A 24,666-nucleotide genomic window follows, 5' to 3' on the forward strand; every position below is an offset into this window, starting at 1 on the left:
TGCCGATACTGATGTTTTCAGGTGCTAAGTCATCTGTTTCCTAGAATAGGCTTACCTGAGTGTGCCTTATGGTTTATTTTCTGGTGGTGGTGGGAGGCTGTTATCTGCTTCCCTGTGTTCCCCCCTTGAGGCTCAGGGTCATTCTGCCTCTTTCCTGCTGGTATCCCTCATTGGTGATATTTCCAGGTCTTCCCATAAAAGAGGGGATGGAGATTTCTAGCAGTGAGCCAATCAGTGTATTTGGGTTATCTTTTCCCAGCATAGAGAGATATTCTGTGGGGTGGGGGGAATGTCTGGGCCATACTCTCCAGGCTTCAGGGGACCATCAGCGATACAGGTGACTTGGACCAGAGTCGTGCCTGACATAGCAGCATGCAAGGCTGCCGTGTCTTACCTCCTGTACTGTCTCTCCAACCCTGCATGCTGAGAGTTTTACGATACAGTTTAGTACCTGCACAAAGGACATTTTCACCAGGACCAGGATTTGACTTGCCTGCATAGATCCAAATGTTACCGAGGATAAGGCAGAGGCAGAAGGGGCAGCTGTGTGAGAGCTGCTCATGCATCAGTTTGTGAACCACTTGGGAGCAGACTGTCTTATTAGACCCAGCAGGCAGAGCCGGAAGTCACCGTTAGATGGGTCACCATGGGGATGCTCCATTAACAAATGACGGAGCCAGAACGTCGTTCTCCTTGGGAAGGTTAGTTCCTTCTCTGCCATGATGTACTGAGAAAGAGGCAAAAATACAGAACTGGGGTAGTGTGCAACTCAGAAGCTGCAGGAGGCTGCAGGGACAGACTGTTGGCTTAGCGTTCAGACACGCCTGGGTGCCATTTTATCTGTTACCTTGGGTGAAAAAATGACACTTATAACTTTAGTTTCTTCATCTGAAACAGGCATCACATTAGTGTTCATGCATAGAGTAACTATGGGATTTCACATTTGATCTATAAAAGCTATGTAACAGATGACAGAATAAAGGAGTGTCAGTTCTCTTCTTTCTCTTCCTCCTCCTTCTCCTCCTTATTCTCTTCCTGTTCCTTCTCCTTCTCCTTCAACTCCTCCTTCTCCTTCCTTTTTTTTTTTGGCCACACCCACTTTACTCAGAGCTTATTCCTGCTCAGGGATCAGTCATGGCAGTGCTCAGGGGACTATATATAGTGCTAGTGATCAAACCCAGGCCAGCTGCATATAATGCAGTGCCTACCCTCTGTCTTAGCTCCTCAGCCCTGTATTCATCTTCACCAGCTTTAGAATTGTTCTTGACATCACAGCCACCAGCTGCTCCCACCAACACAAACATCAATACCCAGGAACCCCTCTTCACCACCAGTCGGGGAGGACTCGTGGGTAGAAGGGGGTCACCAAGAACACAGCAATGAACACAACAGACTCCAATGTCAGGCAACAGCCATGAGCCTGACAATCAAGAGGACAAATGCATGAGCAGACAGCTTTTGTTAGTGTGCATCTTGAACCAAATGTAATGCTGCAGTTTTTTTCCCCTTCAAATTTCTTTTTTACCACTAAATCATATCTTCAGCGGAACTTTTCTAGCTTAGGAAGCATGACAAATATAGGAGCCGTTTGATGCAAACTGGAGGGTCGTGGCTCAAAAGTAGATGGCAGAGATGTCCTTTGGAGGATGTTTATGAAGATAGCTGGAAGCCGAACAGTAGAACATTGCTGCACATTTGAAATAAGAGCTGGAAAATGTCACCACCTTAGAGAAAGTAATATCAGCAGTCATCCTAAAAGTGTAGTTGGCACCGGTGGCTTGGCTCTGATTAGTGCCAGAGGCCACACACCCAGGCCTCACCAGCTGCAGTTGTGAGGTCAGAATTTCCCCACCCTAGCGGAGCTGACTCAAAGTGGGGTCTCCAGCCTGTGCCAGTGTAGGGAATCTGAATGCGATCCTTTTCTTTCCTGTCTTTGAAGCAAGGGGTAATCAGCACTACTCTTTGGCAGGTTATGTGAAGCAAAGACAAATTGTGGCACGCTCTACAACTATCACGCTCAAGTTTTTACGACTTTAAAATATATAAAATGGTGACTAACAGAAGCAACATCTCTAGAGAGCTTTGAACAAATCTGTCACCACATAAGAACATTTTTAGCATATTAACCTCTGAGCGTGTCTGAGAGAGCAATCAGACAAGAATTTGGTAAGGAAGATACGTAAAGCTCTAAAAATACAACTTAGACTAAATCGGTGTGAACAAGGAAGCTAGTGCTAACAAATATCTGTGATCTAGATGTAAGGATTCATAGAATGACTTATTCCCTTCCGAAGAATAAGTCATTCTAGACTATGAGCCAATCAGAATCCTCGGAGTATACTCTGCTGTCAGTGGGGATTAAACTAGATGAATAGATATTTTAATTTTATTTTAAATATACAAGGGCTTTATACTAGCATAAAAAAAAAAGGTCCCCAGCTGGTAAAAAACTTTTTTTTTTAATGCTAGTAAAAAACTTCCTTTGCAAAATTTTCTAAAAAACAAAAATCAAAACAACCCCCAAAACCAATCGAGTACTTTTCAAAAGTGTCACGATTGTGGTTGGAAGGAAACTTGACAATTCAGTGCAAGGGCCAGAGATGGTTCAAGAGACCGGACATGTGCCTTGCAAGCAGGGGCTGGCTGCTTTCTCTGGTCCCACTCGATCTGCCAGGAGTGAGCTCTGCAACAGAGTAGGTAGTAGGTCCCTGGCACACCAGATGTGCCCCCGGAACCACACAAATACCCCTGTGCCCCCACCCCACTGACCACGTAAATTATGGACATTCGAGAAAGCTGGTTCAAGGGCACAGGGAAACACTGCTCTGGTTTAGCAGCATTTCTCTAAGTCAAAAATTCTTCCAGGATCAAAAGTGAAAAGATTGATGATAACCAGAGGATTCATTTGTATGTCAACTTTTAATGACAAATTAGTTTCTCCCCTGTGTTGGAATATAGCTCTAAATATGTTAGGCCTGATTTTGGTTCGTTCTTGCTCCCCTTGCCCAAGGAGCTTAGGTTTATCAGTCACACCCATCAAAGTGCTCCCAAGTCACTCCCATTCCTTTGTTTATCTGTAACCACTTCTACCAGTTTTTCTGCTCTTCCTCTAATCAAACTCTGTTAATTGGTAAGGTCAGAACTTCCTAGGACACTGAATATTATAACATTGCCTTTCTCTCCTCTTTATGCCTTTTGAATAATTTACTTTAAAGCTATGTCTTTTTTGTATAGACACAAGAAGACAATATTATGTTTATAAAACTTAAGACTTAATTGGCCTCTAATATTATTCCCTCCCGGGCATCTGCTTTCTCCACTTAAGCCTCAGTTGCCCTCAGTTCCTAGCACCCCAAAGTAGGGTCCCCGACGTGGGATGGGAAGGATCCAGGGCAAGTGGTGAGTTATGTGCTACCCTGGCATCGAGATGGGCCTGGCCAAAGTGCCTAATTCTTAACTATAAGTTAAGAGCTTGATCATAGACAAATGCTGTCATGATCCAATAGTAATTATGATACTGGGACCCTGCCAGGGATACGAAAGACTGAACTGGCCTGAGCACTGTAGTCTGAGATTGAGATGGCCCCAGGAGAGCAATTCTATAAGCTTTAATGCATCTCTTATTGTGTCCATACAAAATGATTAATATTATGAATTCTTATATGTTTGCTGGCTGAGGAGAAGAGAAACACATTCATGGGACTCTGCCCTTGGGTGGGTCCTCCTGCTGAAAGAGAGATTCTGTCCTAGTGAAGGCATTCCTCTAAGGGATAGAACTATACCCCCTATGGATTGTAACCACACCTTTGGATAAGCCCCAGGCTGCTGGGGGACGGGGAGATTTAAGGTAGCTGTATGAGGGAGCAGGAGGAGAGTTCCAGAGGAGAGTGTATAGAGGGAAGATTGGAATAAACTGCAAGTGAGACCAACCATCTTGGCTCCGTTCCGTTCCTTCACCTGCCTCGCCGCCGCGCCCTTTCTTTTTATTTTTGTGTTTTACACACCCCTGGTTTCTCATTATTCTTCGGTCCACTGACTTGCCTTTAGAGTGTGGTCTCAGAAAAGGCATTTAAAAAAAATTTATTAGAGAATCACTGTGATGTACAGTTACAAACTTATGAACTTTTGTGTTTGCATTTCACTCATGCAGTGATCATTTACCCATCCCTCCACCAGTGCCCATTCTCCTCCACCAATGATCCCAGTATACCTCCCACCACCCCCACCCCATCTCCCACCACCTCACCCAGCCTCTGCGGAAGGGCATTCTTCAGAAAAGGCATTAAAAGAAAGGTAGGAGAAAAGAATTTTCTAAACGTTAGAGAGTGTTTCCTGGTATACTTAAAAAAACAATTGTGTGTGTACCTAATCTTAAAAAAAAAAATTTATCCATACCCAGAAGTGCCCAGGGGTTATTCCTAGCTCTCTGCTCTTGGCCCTGGACTGGCGCAATAGCACAACGGGTAGGGCATTTGCCTTGCACGTGGCTGACCCAGGTTCACTTCCTCCGTTCCTCTTGGAGAGCCTGGCAAGCTACCAAGAGTATCCTGCCTGCACGGCAGAGCCTGGCAAGCTACCTGTGGCATATTCAATATGCCAAAACCAGTAACAACAGGTCTCACAATAGAGATCTTACTGGTGCCCGCTCTAGCAAATTGATGAACAACGGGACGACAGTGCTACAGTGCTGCGTAGGGATCACTCCTGGTGGGCTTGGGGGACCCTATCGGGTGCCGGGGACCAAACTCACATTTGGTCACATGCACCCAAGCACCCAAGCACTGGAAGTTTTCAGCTGCTGGGACTGGGTCCCTTGGGGTGGGGAGGGCTCTCACCGCTCCCCTCTGGGGCGCCTCAAGTGAAACAGCCTGGTGCGGGGTCTGGAGGCTCGGTTATGGCCAGCATGAATGAACAGTGTCTTCTATAGATTGACAAGAAACTGATGATTATTGAAATAAAATTCAACTAAGTCTTTCTATGGCTGTTTAATGGCTCTTGGAAGATGGGATGAAGTTTTTTTCCCCATATTAAGGGAATTGTTCCCACAGAGCCAATTTGAACAAACAACTTATTAAATGTTGAAGAAAATAATTCAATATAAAATTATACATCTTGGACAGTAGATGCAGAGAAAACATTTTAAAAATCCAGCATGCAATCACTGCATGTGGGAATGTCAAGTGGTCCAGCCTTTTGGGGAAACAATATGGACACTCTTCAAGAAACTAGGAATTGACCCTCCATATGATTCAGGAATCTTACTTATTGGAATATAACCCAAGGTCTCCAAAATGCACAAAAGACACCTGTCTCCCTGTGTTCATTGCAGCTCCATTCACAATAGCCCAAATCTAGAAACAACCCATGTTCAAGAACATATAACTGGATAAAGAAACTATGGTCTTGAAAATGGGATGCTCTGTATGTGTAAGAAAAGATGAAGTGATGTAGTTTGCTTGTGCTACCTGGATGGATCTGGAGCCTGTCATGCTGAGTGAAGTTAGTCAGAGGGAGAGGGACAGACACAGAGTGATCTTGATCATGAGCAGGATATAAAGAAATATAGCAGGGAAATAAAAAATGTCTAAAGGCAATCGGAATAAAGAACAGGAGAAGTGGTCTTCAGTAGGAAGTTTGCCACTAGGTGGAGGAATGAGGAGGGAGGAGAATATTATAACAAAAATGGGGCAAGTGTTCACTCTGTAGGACGGGGTGCGGGAAGGTGGTACAGTGGTATGCATAAAGCCCGACCAGGAACAGTGTCCTAAACTAGGTTGCCCAAAATAAAAAAGTTGCATCTGGTGTGTGTGTGGGGGGCGGTTGGGGTCACTGGGCATTGGTTGAGGGAAGTGGACATTGGTGTTGGAACATTGTATGCCTGAAAATCGTGAATAACTTTGTAAGTCACAGTGCCTGAATAAAAATAAGCTACAAAATTCTACATCTTGGAAAATTTATCAAGCGTTTTTAGAATGGATAAAACAGGAAATCCCCTTTGGGAACAGTTACAGAATTTAAAAACATTTTTAATTCTCATTATTATTTTTAATCTTTATAAAATTTTTGCCAGTGATTTGTCACATTCAATATTCTAACACATTTCCACCACCATTACACCTTCCCATCACCATTATTTTCTATTTTCCCAGCCACCACCCAAACCTATCCCAATAGCAGGACCTAAATAATTTATTTTGTATTGTTTGTTATGGTTAATTCGCTAAAAATGACCAAAAAAGATTTCCTTAAAAAAAAAAAGCATGCGAAGATTGTTGCATCTCACCTTGGAGTCATTAAGCTCTTGTACAAGAGATTACTGCCACGTTGTTAAGCGTTATGTGTTAATATTTTCTTAATGGAGATTGCTTGCCTTCTACTTTACATCCAATCCAATGTGGTGTGCAACTCCTGGTATATCAGTGGTGTAGAGTTTGAGATATCGAATCAGAAATCCTAAAATTTTGATGGGCTGATACAGCTGAGGTTAAATTTTTAACTGGATGGCGACTTTAGAGTCTATAAGCATCTCTGCAGCTAGCCGATCTCTTTCAAGATTTATTTATGTGGGGCTGGAGCAATAGCACAGCGGGTAGGGCGTTTGCCTTGCATGCGGCCAACCTGGGTTGATTCCCAGCATCCCATATGGTTCCCCGAGCACCACCAGGAGTAATTCCTGAGTGCATGAGCAAGAGAGACCCCTGTGCATCGCCGGGTGTGACCCAAAAAAAGCAAAACAAAAATTTATTTATGAGATTCTGAATCATGGCCGGTTAATGAGTTTATTTGGCACCAGAGTCAACTTGTGGGTGTGACTGCCAGGTTTTCTGGAGAACAGGGGAATGGGCAGGGGAGCAGGGAGGTCGCCTGTCCCTGACTCCATGGGAGCCGGGAGATTTCCATCACCAAACCCGCATACCTGAATTTTTCAGCAGACTCACTCATGGACGAGGCTGTTCTACGCCAGTGGAGTCTGGCTGTGAGCATGGTGGCGACTGGGCTCTGGGGATTTTTGGCAGCCAGCGCTTTGTTTGGGTGGGCGAGAGACTCCTCCGTCCCCCTCTGGGGTGCCCTGGATATGAGATTCAGCCTGGCGCGGGGTCTGGCGGCATCTCTGCAGCTCGCTGATCTCTTTTGCGATTTATCTATTCAGTTCTAGAATCTTTAGTGTGATTTTTGGGCCACACCTGGCTGTGCTCAGGGCTTACTCCTGTCTCTGTGCTCAGAGATCACTTCTTTTTTTTTGCTTTTTGGGTCACACCCGGTGATGCTCAGGGGTTACTCCTGGCTCTGCACTCAGGAATTACTCCAGGCGGTGCTCAGGGAACCATATGGGATGCTGGGAATCGAACCCGGGTCGGCTGCGTGCAAGGCAAATGCCCTACCCCCTGTGCTATCACTCCAGCCCCTCAGAGATCACTTCTTGGGGGGATTGGGGCACCATATGTGGTGCTGGGGATTGAACCTGTTCAGTCTGTGCAATACAAACATTTTACCTGCTGTCTCTCTGGCTCTGACATATTTCTTTATCTATATCATGTATGTATAATCACTGTCATCCCATTGCTCATCGATTTGCTCAAGAGGGCACCAGTAACGTCTCCATTGTGAGACTTGTTGTTACTGCTTTTGGCATATCAAATGCACCATGGGTAGCTTGCCAGGCTCTGCCGTGCGGGCGGGATACTCTCGGTAGCTTGCCAGGCTCTCCGAGAGGAACAGAGGAATCAAACAGCTAATAAAACATTTCATTTTATTATACCTATAGTTAGTGGGGTTATAATTATGATGAACAGACTCAAAAGAATTAAATCACCATGAGACACACAGTTACAAAGTTGTTTGGCTTTCAGTCATACAATGTTCCAACACCCTTTCCTTCAGCAGTATATGCTTTCCACTACTAATATTCCCAGTTGGGCTGGAGTGATAGCGCAGCAGCTAGGGCGTTCGCCTTGCACATGGCAAACCTGGGTTCGATTCCTCCGTCCCTCTCGGAGATACCGAGAGTATCTCGCCCACATGGCGGAGTCTGGCAAGTACCCGTGGCACATTTAATATGCAAAAAAATAGTTACCACAAGTCTCACAATGGAGATGTTACTGGTGACCTCTGAAGCAAATCGATGAGCAACAGGATGATAGTGACAGTGACAGTGACAATATTCCCAGTTACCCTCCTTTCACCCCCAATCCCAAGTCTGCCTCTATAGCAGGCACTTTTATTTTCTCTCTCTTTCTCTTGCTCTCTCTCTCTTTCTCTTTCCTTTTGGACATGATGGTTTGCAGTGCAAGTACCCGAAGATTATTATGTATATATATATCCCTTTATCTATTTTCAGCACTCAATTCTTGTTCAGAGTGATCGTTTCCAACTATCATTTTTAACAGATATTTTTGCTTGCACTATTCTCTCAGAAGCTGTTTCTTCTGTATAGTCTTCCAAAACTTATATTTATTGTGAGTTTTAATGGCTACAACCAATACCTCCCATGGAGATGTATGTAATATAAACAGTAAAAATCACCTAGTCACTTAAAATAGGGCATGGAGTTAGTTTGTCCTAGATTTTCTTTGCATCTAGACTAAGAAGTTACCTCCCCCTGGCTTACATTTGGGTGGGTACTTTTGTTTGTTTCTGGGCTACACACAGTTGTGCTCAGGCTTACTCCTGCCTCTTGCTCAGGCATCACTCCTGGTGAGGCTTAGGGAACCATATGGAGTACTGGGGGTCTAACATGTGTCAGCTACATGTAAGGCAAGTGCCTTACCCACTGTACTATCTCTCTGGCTTCTAGGTAGTAATTAAATTAAATTAATTTTTTTTTTTTGCCTTTTGGGTCACACACCATGCTCAGAGGTTTCTCCTGGCTCTGCACCCAGGAATTACTCCTGGCGGTGCCTGGGGGCCCATATGGGATGCCAGGGATTGAACCCGGGTCAGCCACGTGCAAGGCAAATGCCCTACCCGCTGTCCTATCGCTGGGCAAAGTGCTGATGTTTTTAGGAGTACTGTGTTGTTCTATCACATCGGTCACTAGAGTTTTAGTAGCCCTCCACCACTGTCTGTAGGTCCCCTCTCATCCACCCCACTCCTTTTAGCAAACTATGATATTATATGTGTGTGTGTGCGCACATACACATTATATAATGATGCCACTGGCCATTGTTGATCCCCTGACTGTGTTTTTTTTTTTTTTTTTTTTTTTTGGTTTTTGGGTCACACCCGGCGATGCACAGGGGTTACTCCTGTCTCTTCACTCAGGAATTACCCCTGGCAGTGCTCAGGGGACCATATGGGATGCTGGGATTAGAACCCAGGTCGGCCGCGTGCAAGGCAAACGCCCTGCCCGCTGTGCTATCGCTCCAGCCCCTGACTGTGTTTCTTTATACTTCACATTTGAAACAGATCGTTTGATATTTGTGCTTCTCCCTTTGACTCTCTGCCTGAACACAATGCTCCCCATTTCCACCCAAATCACAGCCAACTGCAGGATTTCGCCTTTTCTCCTAGCTCGATGGTATTCCTTTGTGTACACAGACCCGGCTACTTTATCTGCTCCTCTGTTCTGGGGCACTTGGGTGGTTTCCAGATCTTGGCTTTTATGAAGGGCACCGTAACAAACACAGCACTACAAATATCTTTTTCAGTGAAAGTTTTTTGGTGTGGGTTTGCTTTTTAGTGAGTGAAATAGTTTTATTTAAAGGTGTTCTCTTAGAGAAATGTGAGGGGAGGGCAAGAGAGTGAGGGAGAGTTACATGTTCAAGGGAGAATATGGGCTTCTCCAGAGAGAAAAAAAAAAGCCATTTCTTTTGTGCTTTTGGAGGAGATACCAAGGAATGGAATTGTTGGGTCACAGAAAGCTTCATGTTTTGAGAAGCCTCCATACTATCTATGGAGGCTGAATCAAACAGCGGCCCCATCAGCAGTGGGTGAGGCTTCTTTTTAAAGAGGTTATCTTAATGGGAACAGATTTTTAGGGGAAAAAAAAATCAAAGAAACTGCTGTGAACGAAAATGTGTCTCAATGAACTAACCCTGCTCTCTACAAGATTTATGAAGAGGTAGAAAACAGTTGCCATCCTTCAATAAATGACTGGAGAGAGAGAAATGCCTTTAGTCAGGGAAATAAACCTTTGGGCATTAATGTTCCTTAGGGAAATGCAGTTCATTGGTACCACAGCCAGGGAAAGCACTATGAAATCTCCGAAAAATTTGAGAGAAGTGATTGTATGTTTGACCAGATATATGTGGGCCAGTGACATTGTGACTCAGAGTCTGGGCTGTGTACATAGACAGGCCTTGACCTGAGTTACGCCTTTGCATTCCGTTCGTTCCTTCATTCCCTCCACAAATATTCACGGATGCGCAGTCCCAAAGGCCCAGGGTGAACCAACTGGTCATTTCCCTGCCTCTTTGAACCCTACTCTAGTCTTTTGGAGGAAGTAGATACTATGAAGTCAAGCATACAAGTAAAACACAATTGCAGTGGTGATAACGTGAATGGTGAGAAGGGATGAGGCACAAATCTGTCACACAGGGAGCTAATTTACATTGAGACCTGGGGAAGGTGTAATTACAGAGGAAAAGCAAGATAGGCGGCTGGGTTCTGTGAATGAGAGCCAGAGAGTTTAGGGCCAAGGTGGGAACAAGAGGCCCAAAAGGAATAAGGAGAGAGCCAGAATGGCAGCAGCCATGAGATTTGATCCAATTCCTTATCCTCTTTGAATCTGAATTTCTTTCTTTTTTTCTTTTTTTGGGGTCACACCCGGCAATGCACAGAGGTTACTCCTGGCTTATGCACTCAGGAATTACTCCTGGCAGTACTCAGGGGACCATATGGGATGCCCTACCTGCTGTGCTATCACTCTAGCCCCTGAATTTCTTTTTGTTTACTGTGATATACTTCCAGTTTCAAGTGGCTGCTGTTCGGATGAAATCACCTTGTTAGTTAATCATGGTCAATGCAGACCTCGTATAAACCTTTCTTGCCTGGTGACTATACAGAACGATAATTATATTCCTCTCACCAAATTTATGTTCTGGTAAAGTAAGAATACCCACTTCATACTTGAATAGGAACAGAGAACACGATGGTTGCTTAAGGAAAAGTTTCACATGGATGCCAATTTTATTATTATTTTTTTCTTTTTTGGGTCACACCCAGCAATGCACAGGGGTTACTCCTGGCTCTGCACTCAGGAATTACTCCTGGCAGTGCTCGGGGGACCATATGGGATGCTGGGAATCGAACCCAAGTCAGTTGCGTGCAAGGCAAGTGCCCTACCTGCTGTGCTATGGCTCCAGCCCCTGGATGCCAATTTTAGAAATGAATTCTTTTGTATCGTCACAACTGAAGGAAAAGGCAAGACAAAACAATGGTTGTGTTTTCTGATTAACGAGTGAATTTAAGTGGCCTATCAGCGGGGTTACAGACTGCAGATACTGAAGTTGTGAAGTGTGGGTTAGTATGATTTCACGTAATGCACATCTGCACTCAACCTTGAAGGAGAATCATTGCACAGGAAGGAGCTGCTAGAGGCAGGGCGAGCTAAAGGAGCGTTTGCAAAGTTTTAGCAGAGATCTATTCATAACAACGTACAGAAAAGCTAAGCATCGTAATTGGGTTCCTTCAAGGCAAGTATTTTATAGATGAATGAATAATTCATGGCTGTGTCTCTTCTATGTGCCGTGATCAGCAATTTCATATTCTCCGCAGCTGCTTCTAGAGCTCCTATCTCTGATCTCGGTTGATCTCTAGTCATGGCAAATTAAAAATATGTGAGAGTTGGGGCTGGAGATAGTCCAGGGGTTAAAGTTCCAGTTAATTTCAATCATTATCATAATAATATCGCAGCAGAATCAAAGGCTTGATCAGACCCCCTGAGCACTGCCCGCCTGGTTGGGTGAGATCCACTGGGAGTTACCTCAGGGCCCGAGAACACCTCTTGAGGGGCCCCTTTTCCACAGAAAAATGTCAGTCTTGTGTATGTTTTTGTTTGTTTGTCTTGGGGCCACACCTGGCGGTGCTCAGGGAGTACTCCTGACTCTGAGCTCAGGAATTACTCCTGGTGGTGCTCAGGGGACTATACAGGATGCTGATAATCGAACCCGGTTCAGCAGAGTGCAAGGCAATCGCCCCACCTGCTCTACTATCATTCTGGCCCCCCACTCCCCACTTTTGTTTCTTTGGCTTTTTGGGTCACACCCGGTGATGCACAGGGGTCACTCCTGGCTTTGCACTCAGGAATTACTCCTGGCGGTGCTCAGGGGACCATATGGGATGCTGGGAATTGAACCTGGGTCGGCTGCAAGCAAGGCAAACTGCTCTACCCGATGTGCTATCGCTCCAGCCCCAGCCACGCCCCACTTTTTTGTTTTTGTTTTTGGGCCATATTTGCCAGTGCTCAGAGCTTGGTCCTGGCTCTGCACTCAGGAATTACTTCTGGTGGGTTTGGGAGACCGTATGGGATGCCAGGCATTGAACCCTGGTCGGCCGTGTGCTAGGCAAATGCCTTATTCCTGCTTTGGCCCCGAGACTTGTGATTTTGTATTTTTACAAGATGTGAGTAAAATTCCCCCTTTCTTTTTTTATGCTTTTTGGGCCATACCCACCTGTGCTCAGGAGTTACTCCTGGCTCCGTGTTTAGGAATGCTCCCAAAAGCTGAGTGTTAAAATGAAAAGAAGACTTTGGGAATTCAGCAACCCAGACTGTAACCTGAGCTAAACCATTGGGAATGTCTGTCAGTGAGCAATATAAATATATTGGGCAGGACTTCTGCAAGGAATCGGATAGACTGATGGATAGATCGGATAGTCTTTGGGCCAAGAGACTGGTTCTATGAAATTTGAACTTGATTTGTGTTTGTTTGAGAGGTGGAACTTTTTTTTTTTTTTTTTTTTTTGCTTTTTTGGGTCACACCCAGTGATGCTCAGGGGTTACTCCTGGCTTTGCACTCAGGAATTGCTCCTGGCAGTGCTTGGGGGACCATATGGGATGCCGGGGATCGAACCCAGGTCGGCCGTGTGCAAGGCAAACGCCCTACCCGCTGTGCTATCGCTCCGGCCCCCTGAGAGGTGGAACTTTTTGAGAAGTTCAAAAGCAGTACAGTAATGGGGTAAAAATTTTCCGCCCTACATCAGAGTGCAGAGCCAGGAGTAACCCCTGAGCATTGCCGGGTGTGATTAAAAGAAATAAATTGCCATCCTACCCCAAATAAGCTTAATTTTTATTATTATTATTTTTTATTAATGAGTCACCGTGAGGGTGCAGTTACAGAGTTTCGTGCCTGTGTTACAGTTATACAATACTTGAGTACCCATCCCTCCACCAGTGCCTATTCTCCTCCATCGATGGCCCCAGGGTCCCTCCCCCCAGCTTAATTTTTTACTGAAAATTTTTCTTGGTTTAATTTACAAAGAAAGTAAGTATGTCACTGACTTATGTCTTGAACCATAAAGCATAAATATTTGGGCTAAGGCATAGTTTCTCTTCATAAACAAACAAATATTGATAAAAAGAGAATAGTTTGGAATATTATGTTCTTTTCAATGGAGATGCTGAGTTAAAAGGATTTTTTCTTTTTGGGTCATACCCTGTGATGCACAGGGGTTACTCCTGGCTCTGCAGTCAGGAATCACCCCAGCAGTGCTCGGGGGACTATATGGGTTGCTGGGAATCGAACCTGGGTCAGCCGCATGCAAGGCAAACGCCCTACTTGCTGTGCTATTGCTCCAGCCCCTGTAAGGATTTTTAAGGGCGTGGAGATAGCAAAGCAGTAGAGAACTTGCCTTATATGTGTGAGGAATTGGCTTGATCCTCATCACCAAACATTAGCATGAACACATGTATGTATGTGCATACACACACACTTGCACACACATTTTTATTTATTTTTTTATTTTATTTATTATTTTTTAATAATTTATTTATTTTTAATTAGAGAATCACCGTGAGGGTACAGTTACAGATTTATACACTTTTGTGCTTATACTTCCCTCATACAAAGTTTGGGAACCCATCCCTTCACCAGTGCCCATTCTCCACCACCCGTAAACCCAGTGTCCCTCCCACCCTCCCCAATCCCATCTCCCCCCCACCCCACCCTGCCACTGTGGCAGGGCATTCCCTTCTGTTCTCTCTCTCTAATTAGCTGTTGTGGTTTGCAATAAAGGTGTTGAGTGGCCGCTGTGCTCAGTCTCTAGCCCTCATTCAGCCCGCAACTCCCTTCCCCCACATGGCCTTCGACTACAATGTAGTTGGTGATCGCTTCTCTGAGTGCCCTTTCCCCGGAACGTGAGGCCAGCCGAGAAGCCATGGGGTCAACCTCCTGGTACTTATTCTACAGTTCTTGGGTATTAGTCTCCCACTCTGATATTCTATATACCATAGATGAGTGCAGTCTTTCTATGTCTGTCTCTCTCTTTCTGACTCATTTCACTCAGCATGAAACTTTTCATGCCCATCCACTTAACTACAAAATTCTTGACTTCCTTTTTTCTAACAGCTGCATAGTATTCCATTGTATAGATGTACCAAAGTTTCCTCAACCAGTCATCCGTTTTGGGGCATTCGGGTTTTTTCCAGATTCTGGCTATTGTAAACAGTGCTGCGATGAAAATACATGTGCAGATGTTGTTTCGATTGTACTTTTTTGCCTCTCTGGGATATATTCCCAGCAGTGGTATTGCTGGGTCAAATGGGAATTCAATATCTAATTTTTTGAGAATTGTCCAAATTGTTTTCCAGAAGGGCTGAACCAGTCGGCATTCCCACCAGCAGTGAAGAAGGGTCCCTTTCTCCCCACATCCTCTCCAACAGCGGTTGCTTTTGTTCTTTTGGATGTTGCACACACATTTTTAAAGTGAATAAGAGAAAAGCCCTTTTGTTTCTAAAAAAGAGGGATGGAAAAGTAAAAATAATAAATTGTCTTATGAGAATTTATGAGAGTTTTATGTGCACATGTCTTCTTCTAAAACTTTCACTGCTGTTGCCAAGATGTAGACACAAAATTTGACTTCCTGTAATCCAGTGTCATCAGACTGTTCCCTGTAAGGCCCAATGAACGTCTGAAACCAAACAGAACTCAAAGCGGGAAGAAAGCAGGCAACTAGGACGTTCTTTCAAAAGAGGAGAAACCCAAACACCCGAACTCTAAGTAGTAGTTAAAATCAGATAGGGCTTTGGTTACGGTGGGGAAACAGAATTTGCCACGCTTTGCTGGGAAGATATTTGGTGGCAGATCTGCAGACAGCGGGGAGGGTCTCAGAATAATCTCTCACTGGGGCGATTCTGAAACTTGAGCGGGAGGGAGGGAGGACGGGAGAGACAGCACGAGAGAAATGGAAAGGGAGCGCTCGTAATGGAAGTACCTTGTAATGCAATTGTGCAGCGCGCCATGGAATAATGTTGGGACAATTGGAGGTGGGTTATGGGGTAAGAAAGAGAGGGATGGATGAGGAGCTTTTGTGTCTCCGAGACAGTGATTTTCGCCTCATTTTTTGGTCCTTGGGATAATAAGACAACTAAATGCCACAGTAGCAAGGCTGGCCCAAGACATTGTCCCCAGGTCAGATAATTGGGTGCATTGTGTACTGCATCATGAATAAGCGTGTCGTTTCCTTATTCGTGGCTTCCTTATGCCATCTTTATTCCGAAAAGACTGGGAGCTACCACGTGAGGCAATTTCAATCATTATCATAATAATATCCGCAGCAGAATCAAATCATATGTAGTTGGCTTGCTAAAATTAATACAAAATTGCTTCCCGGCTTAGCAGAGCGGGAACCTAATAACTCAGATTGTCCTCATGTGAAGACGAATGGATACTCTTGGCATTTTGAATTGGGTAAAATAGCTTTATCTTTTAAAAAAGACTCTTAAATACAGAAAAAGTTGAAAAGTTTTCTAAAATTTTACTAACGACTGCAAGGCAAGAGCTCAGCGCTCTGAAAAAGTGAGTTTTCAAGTGCGCTCAAATTTTCTGTGCTTCAGCGCTGTTTCTTTGTCCTTAAAGTTCTTAAAGACACAGTGTTGCAACATTTGTGTTTTGCCTTTGGATCCCGCTTCGGGGCTGGAACGATAGTACAGCAGGTAGGGCATTTGCCTTGCAAAGGACCGACCTGGGTTCGATTCCCGAAATCCCACACGGTCCCCCAAGCACCGCCAGGAGTAATTCCTGAGTGCAGAGCCAAGAGCAAACCCCCGAGGTGTGACCCAAAAAGAAAAAAAAAAATCCACCTCGTTTCTTTCCACTGCACCCTGCTGTTACTTTAAGAAGGGAATTCCCGCCCCCCACCCCCAGCTAAAGGATGCAGACAGTTCACATTGTTTCCAATCTTTCCGCCCTCTCCCCCCACCTCTTACAGTATATTTAATTTGACAAATAAGTGATAATCTCAGTCTTCCTGATAAAAAAATAAAGCCACTCATGGGCCCTCTTCCCTTTAGCTCAGTGTCAGTGTCACCCACACAAGGAAGTAGAGTTAGCAAGGTGGCAGACAGGACAGGAATCCCTTCCTAACTTGCTCTGGTTTTGTTTGTGCAGTACACGTGGTACTTCACCCCACCCCCGTTTGTATTTATAAGAAAGAGGTTCAAGCTCTGGATCGAAACTTCTTATTTTATTATCGTATGTGTTGGAGATAGTGTCATGTCCAAGCATACAGATGAAAGGGACCCTCCTGAGTGTCACTCTCTCTCTCTCTCTCTCTTTCTCTCTCTCTTTCTCTCTCTCTGTCTCTCTCTCTCTCTTTTTTGCTGACACCTGGCTTACTCCTGGCTAGAACTGAAGCAGGAATCACTCTTGGGGAGGTTTGGGGGGTGGAGGATGTTATGTGGTGCCCAGGTTGGCTGCATGCAAGGCAAGCACCTTGCCCATTGGATAATCTCTCTGGCCCCTGTTGACGGGATTTTCCATTGTTCCAACCCCCTCTTTTTGTTCCTGTTACAAACAATGGTACAAATGAATATCGTTATGTGTGTCTTTTCCCACACACAGGTATTCTTCCAGATAAATACAAATTAAGAGTAAGTTAAATGGTATTTACATAGAACATTTTAATATATGCAGTCAAATTGATAGACATACCCAAATCTAATAATTTTAAATTCCTGACTAAGATTCTATTGCATTTATATTGCAAATTGTTTAAAAATTGCACTTTTCTAACACTTGATATTACCTAATATTTTATTTTCCCCAAACTGATACATCAAAAATTGTGCATCATCTTTGTTTCATTCATGTTTTCCTGCTCTTCTTTTCTTTTTGCCATTTGCATTTCTGCTAATGAGAGCTCCGTTTTGTAATCGCAGTTATTTGTTTTGGGTTGTTATGATTTTCTTATTGATTTAAGAATTTAAAAGTATCCTAGATTCGAATTCTTTGTTTAGCCCTGTAGCACTGTCCTCCTGTTGTTCATTGATTTGCTTGAGTGGGCACCAGTAATACCTCCATTGTGAGACTTGTTGTTACTGTTTTTGTGTCTATATCAAAGATTTTTTAAGCACCGAGAAGAAGTTATAGGTACAATTTCATATTTTGATTTTTCCATTAAAATGATATTGTATTATGCCATCAAGGGTCTCTAGAAACATGGTCTTAAATGACTTAATACGGTCTTATTGGTGACTGTATCACTTTATTTTCCTTCCTTTTTATTTTTTCCTTCAGGATTCTATTGCTGAGCTCTAATTGTGTCTAAGTTTTTACTGAAACAGAGTTTTGGAAATTTTTGCTGTCTTTCTGAAAATCTTTCTATTTAATCTGGCATCCAGCCAGAGCTAGGAAAAAAAAAAAAACTCATGAGTTTAATGAAAACTCTAACTCATTATGAGAAGTAAATCGTCACTTTTTTGTTGATTTGTTAATTTTTTGCTTTTATACCACATCGAGCAGTGCTCAGTTACTCCTTGCTCTGCTTAAGAATCCCTTTTGGGGGGACCAGAGACCATGTGTGATGCTGAGTAACTCCTGTAGCTGGCTGCATGCAGGCAAGCATCTTAATCTCTATTGCCTTTTAGGCACTCTAGTTACTGTTTTGAAAAACACTCTGTCACTGTCACTGTATCACTGTCATCCCGTTGTTCTTGATTTACTCGAGTGGGCACCAGTAACATCTCTATTACACTCAGCCCTGAGATTTTAGCAGCGTCTCCTTACTCGTCTTTCCCAACGACTGGAGGCTCTTTCAGGGTCAGGGGAATGAGACCTATTGTTACTGTTTTTGGCATATCGAATACGCCACGAGTAGCTTGCCAGGCTCTGCCATGCAGGTGGGATACTTTCGATAGCTTGCTGGGTTCTCTGAGAGGGATGTATATATCTTTTACTGTATTTGGGATATGAGTATGCCATGGGGAGCTTGCAAGCCTCTCCCGTGCGGGCAATAGACTCTTGGTAGCCTGTCAGTTTCTCCAAGAGAGAGAACAAGGCTATTAGATGCTCTCTTCTGGGAGCTTGGTCTTATAGTCTCTGGATGTTGGCCGTTGGTGGGATTACGTGGCGCTAGGGGCAGCTTGTAGGTGTGGCTGCCAAGCTACTGGAAAATGGGGGGTCTGGGTGGAGAAGGCCCAGTCCCAATCAGAGCAGGCTTGGAGATCTCAGCCCCGGGTCCCACACTCCTGGGTTCCTCTGCTGGTCCCTTCATGCGTGAGGCTTGTCGGAACATGTGGAGAGTGGCCTTGAGCTGTGGCTGGGTTCCGGAGGTCTTCAACTGTCAAGGCTCTGCTTGGGGCGGGTAGGGAGAGGCAACCTGTCCCCTCCGAGGGGCCCCGGTAATAACGGGGGTAATAGTGGAACAGTGAAACTGATAGTGTTTGTGAAAAAAAAAAAAACAGTGAAGCAAATAGTTAAACAGAAAAACATTAAAAAAACTTTAATAAGAAACACAAATATATCTCATGCTTGCATGAAAGAAACTTGCTTACACAAATATATCTCATGATTACATGACAGAAACTCATTGGAACAAATCATATTAACTTTAAAATAACACTGATATAGACTTCCAAATTCCTTTTTAGAAACTTTGTATCAATTTCTTTTTTGCTCCTGTTGTTGTCGGGGATGCTCACCTGGCAGTACTCAGGGCTACTCATGACTCTGTGCTTGGGTCACTCCTGGCCGTGCTGGGGATCAAACCCCAGCCTCTAGTATGCAAAGCATGCTTTCAACTTGTTGACCCATCACTTAGGCCCTGATCTATTTTTCTTTCCTTTTATTTATTTATTTATTTATTTATTTATTTATTTATTGTTTTGGGGCCGCACCTGGCAGTGCTCAGGGCTTCTTCCTGGCTCTGTGCTCAGAGATCACTCCTGGGAGATCATATGGAGTGGCAGGGATCAAACCCGGGTCAGTCACATGCAAGGCAAATGCCCTGCATGCTATACTATCACTCTGACCCCCACCTCCAGTCTATTTTCCTATTTGCACGTCCTCATAAGATGACTCACTAGGTTTGATTACTAAGTGTATTTAAAACATTTGCAATTTTTAAGTTCAGAAATAATATATCGCTGATATTTACTTTGTATTAATTGATTCACTGTCTTTATTCCCCAGCCCTTCCTTCCTTTCTTTCCTTCCTTTTCTTTTTTATTTTTGGGCTACACCTAGCGATGCTTAGGGGTTACTCCTGGCCCTGAACTCATGAATCACTCCTGGCAGTGCTCAGGGGACCATAAAGGATGCGGGAGATTGAACCAAGCTTAGCTGGGTGCAAGGCAATTGCCCTACCCTCTGTACTATGGCTGTAGGCTCTCTTTTGCTTTCCTTGAAACAAAACGAACAGCGGTGAAACAGTTATTGGCTAATGTTCTCTCTCTCTCTCTCTCTCTCTCTCTCTCACACACACACACACACAGACACACACACATACACACACACACACACACACACACACACACACGCTAAATTCTGAAGACTTAGAAGCTAAGGATTGTTCCTAGGGTTTCTCTTCATATTTATTCTCATTTCCTCCTCAGTATGACTTGATTTTAATTAGTTTTTTTCCCTAAGTGAGAATTTTCACAAGGGTATTAGTTAATACCTTGAAGCTACTACGGAACCTTTAGGTTCAGAATCTTTCTGTCTAGACGTCTGATAAGTGGTGACCTTCAGTTAGCATTTCTCCCTTCTGTTTCTGGAAATGAGCTGAAATCCACCAAGAAAACGAGAAATAATCTCCATTTTTGGACAGAGAAAGAGACGGTTCCAGGGAGTTGGAGAGACAGTGCCGCAGATAAGGAGCTGGGTTTGCCCATGGCTGACCTAGGGCTGATCTCCGGTGCCCCAGAGGGTCTCCCCCAGCCTGCTAGGAGTGACCCCTAAGTGCAGGGCCAGGAGTAAGCCCTGAGCACTACCAGGTGTGGCCCCAAACCCAAACCAAAGACGAACAGAGAAAAAAGATGGCTTAAATCCTAACAACCAGAACAAGAGGAAGGCCTGGAGGGAGCACGGAGTTCAGGGAGGAGGTGGGGGCATTGGGAGACCACAGCTGGACAGAGGAAGTGCTCATTTTGCAAAGGCCAGTGGCAGCCACAGAGATTCCAAAAAGGCTTGTTGGCAGAAGCCCAGGGCAGGTGGACTGGCTGAAGGAGTTTCCCAGTAGCTACTCGGGTTCCACAAAGTAGAAGAGGGGGAGTTTATCTCAAATCTCTCTGATTTTGGGGAGATAGGAGAGGGGCAAGGGAGCGGATCTGGGCTTGATCTCTGGCACCACAAGGCCTTCAGAGCATTGTGGGGTGTGGCCCTATGGTCCCGAGCAGGACAGGGCCTGAGCAGGACAATGTTGGAGTCTGCGTTTTTTTGCATGTGGCAGTCACCTGGCCGAACCCAGTGCACGGGTACAGCAGATGTGCAGAGGGAGTCTGAGCCACAGAGAGACGGTGCAGGGAAGATCCAGTGCAGTCTCCTCTTGGATGTCCCAGACCATCTCCAGGCTCCACTCTCAGGGATCTCCCTGGTGGAGACTCAAGGACCCTGCAGGGTGTGGGACTTTGAACTGGGTTGGCTGCATGCAAGGCAAGCACCTACCTGCTGCACTACTGTCTGGCCCGTTTCCTCCTTCTTTGAGCACTAGAGGATGCTTACGCTTTGGGTAGTGTTCTTCATTGGGTCACGACTTTCTAAAGTAAAAGCCATTTCTGAAATGTCTCTTGTGGCTCTTAGTATGAGGTCTCATGGACCCAACTTTTTTTTTTTTATAAGAAGGTGATAGAAAATTATGGTACGATGAGGCCAGAGTAATAGGATATTGGGTAGGGCATTTGCCTTGTATGCAGCCAATCCGGATAGAATTCCTGGCATCCCGTATGGTTTCCCTGACCTGAGCACGACTGGGAGTATTCTTTTTTTTTTTTTTTGTGGGTAGTCACACCCGGAGATGCACAGGGGTTACTCCTGGCTCATGCACTTAGGAATTACTCCTGGCAGTGCTGGGGGACCATATGAGATGCCGGGAATCAAACCCGGGTTGGCCGCATGCAAGGCAAACTGTGAACGCTGTGCTATCACTCCAACCCAGCAGTGATTCTATTGTAGTAGGACTCCATCATTTCCTAAAACACGCTGCTAGTCACTGAAAGGAATCATCATAGCCAGGAGGAGCTGGCTTTCCCAGAACCCTTCATCAGTGGTGCACCCCGCAAACTGGACAGCCCCGTCTCTCTTAGCAGAGTGGTGAAGGTAGAGACGGGCCTTCTGAGCCCTGAGTGAGATGGAACAGGATGTGGGTCTGCTCGGTTCATGCTCTCTCCCGGGGAGCACAAACTTAGCATCTGCTCGAATGTGTTGAGATTGGCCACCACCGGGGTTGCTACGGGCGCAGAGGGTTGTGTTTGACGTTTTGTGGACGGAAGCTCTGTAGTTATGACAGGGGAGGGCTTGACGGTGCCTTTTGTGTTCATAAGCGTTTCCCAACAGCCGTCCTTGGCAGGCGAGTAACTGGTAGTTAGAAACAGGTTTCGTGGGTGTGTTCCCTGTGGCTACTTCCACATTCCAGGAGACACTTAAAGGATTAGGAAGAAATTCCACTTTGTGAGCTTCTAATCCTTTCAAAAGGAACAGCTTCCTGGCAGGCCTTTCAATGAGGCCACAAGCTCTGGAATCTTCGGAGGCGGATGCTGGTCTCTGGACTGAGTCAGGAAGGAAGCAGCGTCTCAGAGTCTCAGATCTGTGACGGACAGAACTAGAACCCTGGGTTCCCAACTCATCCATAGGTCAAGCCCTGTACATGTGTTTGTCTAATTCATGTGGAGTTCCTTTTCCCTGCACTTAAACTGACTGCAAGCTTCTGGGAATTTTTTCTTTAAAAGGTTCTGGCTGTAACAACAACAAAAAAGTTTGTTTTGGTCTGATAATATTTCCTTTTCAAGATTATTCTTTCTCCATGAAAATCTTCTCTTTTTTTGACTCTTAAAATCCAGAAATTTCACTAAATTATTTATAATATGTCCTTAACAAAATGACATCAAATGTCAACAGTTGACATTTAATGAAAGTTGAAATCTCAACAAAATGATAGCTCCATAATATATTGCTGAATAGATTCCATGATCTATTCTAATTGCATTATATTTGCACTTCAGGTATTTTGTTTACTAATTTGTGGAGGTTGTTATTTCCTTTCTCAATGAGTTTTTGCGCTGTTGACTATAATGCAATTCTTACGACTGGGTTTTGTACATTTTTTTAAAAGCAATTTTGATGTGTTAAGAAATTGGTTATTATGATTACTCTGCTATATCATTTGGGAATTCTCCTTTTCTGAATGTTGTTTCTTAGTAAACAAGACTTATTTTCCATAACAGACTTTATTAGTCTTGAATACGCTCTTTTATTCTGCTGTCAAATATTTTTCTCCAGTTCAGGAAATATATTTTTTCTGTAAAAATGTTTAATTCATTAAATGATACTTCTCAAAAGAAGCACAGCGGTTGGGCGTTCGCCTTTCATGTGGCCGACCCAAGTTTGATTCCTTTGCCCCTCTTGGGGGCAAGCTACTGAGAGGTATCAAGCCCGCGTGGCGGAGCCTGGCAAGCTACCTGTGCGTATTTGGATATGCCAAAAACAGTAACAAGTCTCACAATGGAGAGTTACTGGTGCCTGCTCGAATAAATTGATGAGCAGCGGGATGACAGTGACAGTGACTCAGAAGAAGAAGGAGAAGGAGAAGGAGAAGGAGAAGGAGAAGGAGAAGGAGAAGGAGAAGGAGAAGAAGAAGAAGAAGAAGAAGAAGAAGAAGAAGAAGAAGAAGAAGAAGAAGAAGAAGAGGAGGAGGAGCAGGAGGAGGAGAAGGAGGAGAAGGAGGAGGAGGAGGTGGTTCTGGCTATAGTATGTCTTGGAAAAATGGGAACAATTGGGTTATTCAGGGATACATTTTTCTGTACTGGGGGCTGTCAGGGGAACATTGGGGAAGTTACTCCCTTTAAAAATATTATTTGCATTGCACTGTAGTACTCTCGTCCTGTCGTTCATCAATTTGCTCTAGCAGGCACCAGTAACATCTCCATTGTGAGATTGTTGTTACTGCTTTTGCCATATCGAATTTGCCATATCGAATATGCCACAGGGAGCTTGCTAGGCTCTGCTGTGCGGGCTCGATACTCTCGGTAGCTTGCCAGGCTCTCCGAGAGGGGCGAAAGAATCGAACTCGGGTGCGGACCAGGTACTCTTGGTAGCTTGAGAAAAAAATTGTTTACCTATTTTTATTGAATCACTGTGAGATACACAGTTACAAAGTTGTTCGTGATTTGGTTTCAGTCATACAACATTCCAACACCTGTGCCTTCATTTCCCATCATCAATGTCCCCAGTTTTCTTCTCACTACTGTCCCCCTTCCCCCAGCCTCTCTCTCTCTCTCTCTCTCTCTCTCTCTCTCTCTCTCTCTCTCTCTCTCTCTCTCTCTCTCCTTTCGGGCATTATGGTTTAGTTTCCCCTTTCCCTTTTTGGATGGGCAGGACTCTGCCTGTACCCCACCTTCTCTCATCTCTGGCCTTCACCAGATCATCTCATGACCCCAAGGTAGGTAAAGAGATTGAGGATAAAGGATGTGGTGGAAAATCAGGCAGGAGGCAATTTTTTATATTCAACACTGTCATCTCCTGGACGACCTAATAAAGCACTCTTCTGAAGATAAGATGAGTTGATAATCTTTGGGTCTGGAAGCAGAGGAGTGCTCAAAACAGTCTCCTAGTTGGAGCTACATTGCCTCCTTGTACCTGACACTTCTGGTTAGTGGTGGAAGAGCATTTGAGGTGGGTGGGAGGAAGCCAAAGGGTCAAGGGGTAATCTCTTTGGAGAAGGGGGCTCCTAAGAACTGCTCAGGGGAGCCAGCGGAGGGGCCGCTCAGTGTATTACTCATGGTGACTTGCTGTGCTGAAAGCTTCCAGGAGGGGCATTGAGGTCCCCAGCCTCTACACAGGGAGGCCATGTGGTGCCAGAGCTGATTCTAAACCCCCACGTGCATTGCATGGTTCCCAGCCCTTTTACCTGTCTCCCTGCCCACAGGCCAGTGTTAAACATGATCCTGTGGGACATACCCATCATCCTGTGGCTGCCTCCTGCCTCTGTTAGAATTATGAGAAGAAGAAGGAAAGGATCTTAAAATGACCCTTCTTTGTGGAGCATTTTGAACACATTCATTCAGACTACAAAGAACAC

The 24,666-nt window shown here is 44.7% G+C and overlaps 1 protein-coding gene across 1 annotated transcript in view; it reads left to right on the forward strand.

Annotated features, from left to right (window-relative positions):
* CCDC170 (coiled-coil domain containing 170) overlaps positions 1-24,666 on the forward strand; it is a 128,699-nt gene that overhangs the window by 2,735 nt on the left and 101,298 nt on the right. The gene's annotated exons all lie outside the window — the stretch shown is intronic.

The sequence above is a fragment of the Sorex araneus genome, chromosome 4 (assembly GCF_027595985.1).
Source record: "Sorex araneus isolate mSorAra2 chromosome 4, mSorAra2.pri, whole genome shotgun sequence".
In the NCBI taxonomy this organism is placed as follows: domain Eukaryota; kingdom Metazoa; phylum Chordata; class Mammalia; order Eulipotyphla; family Soricidae; genus Sorex; species Sorex araneus.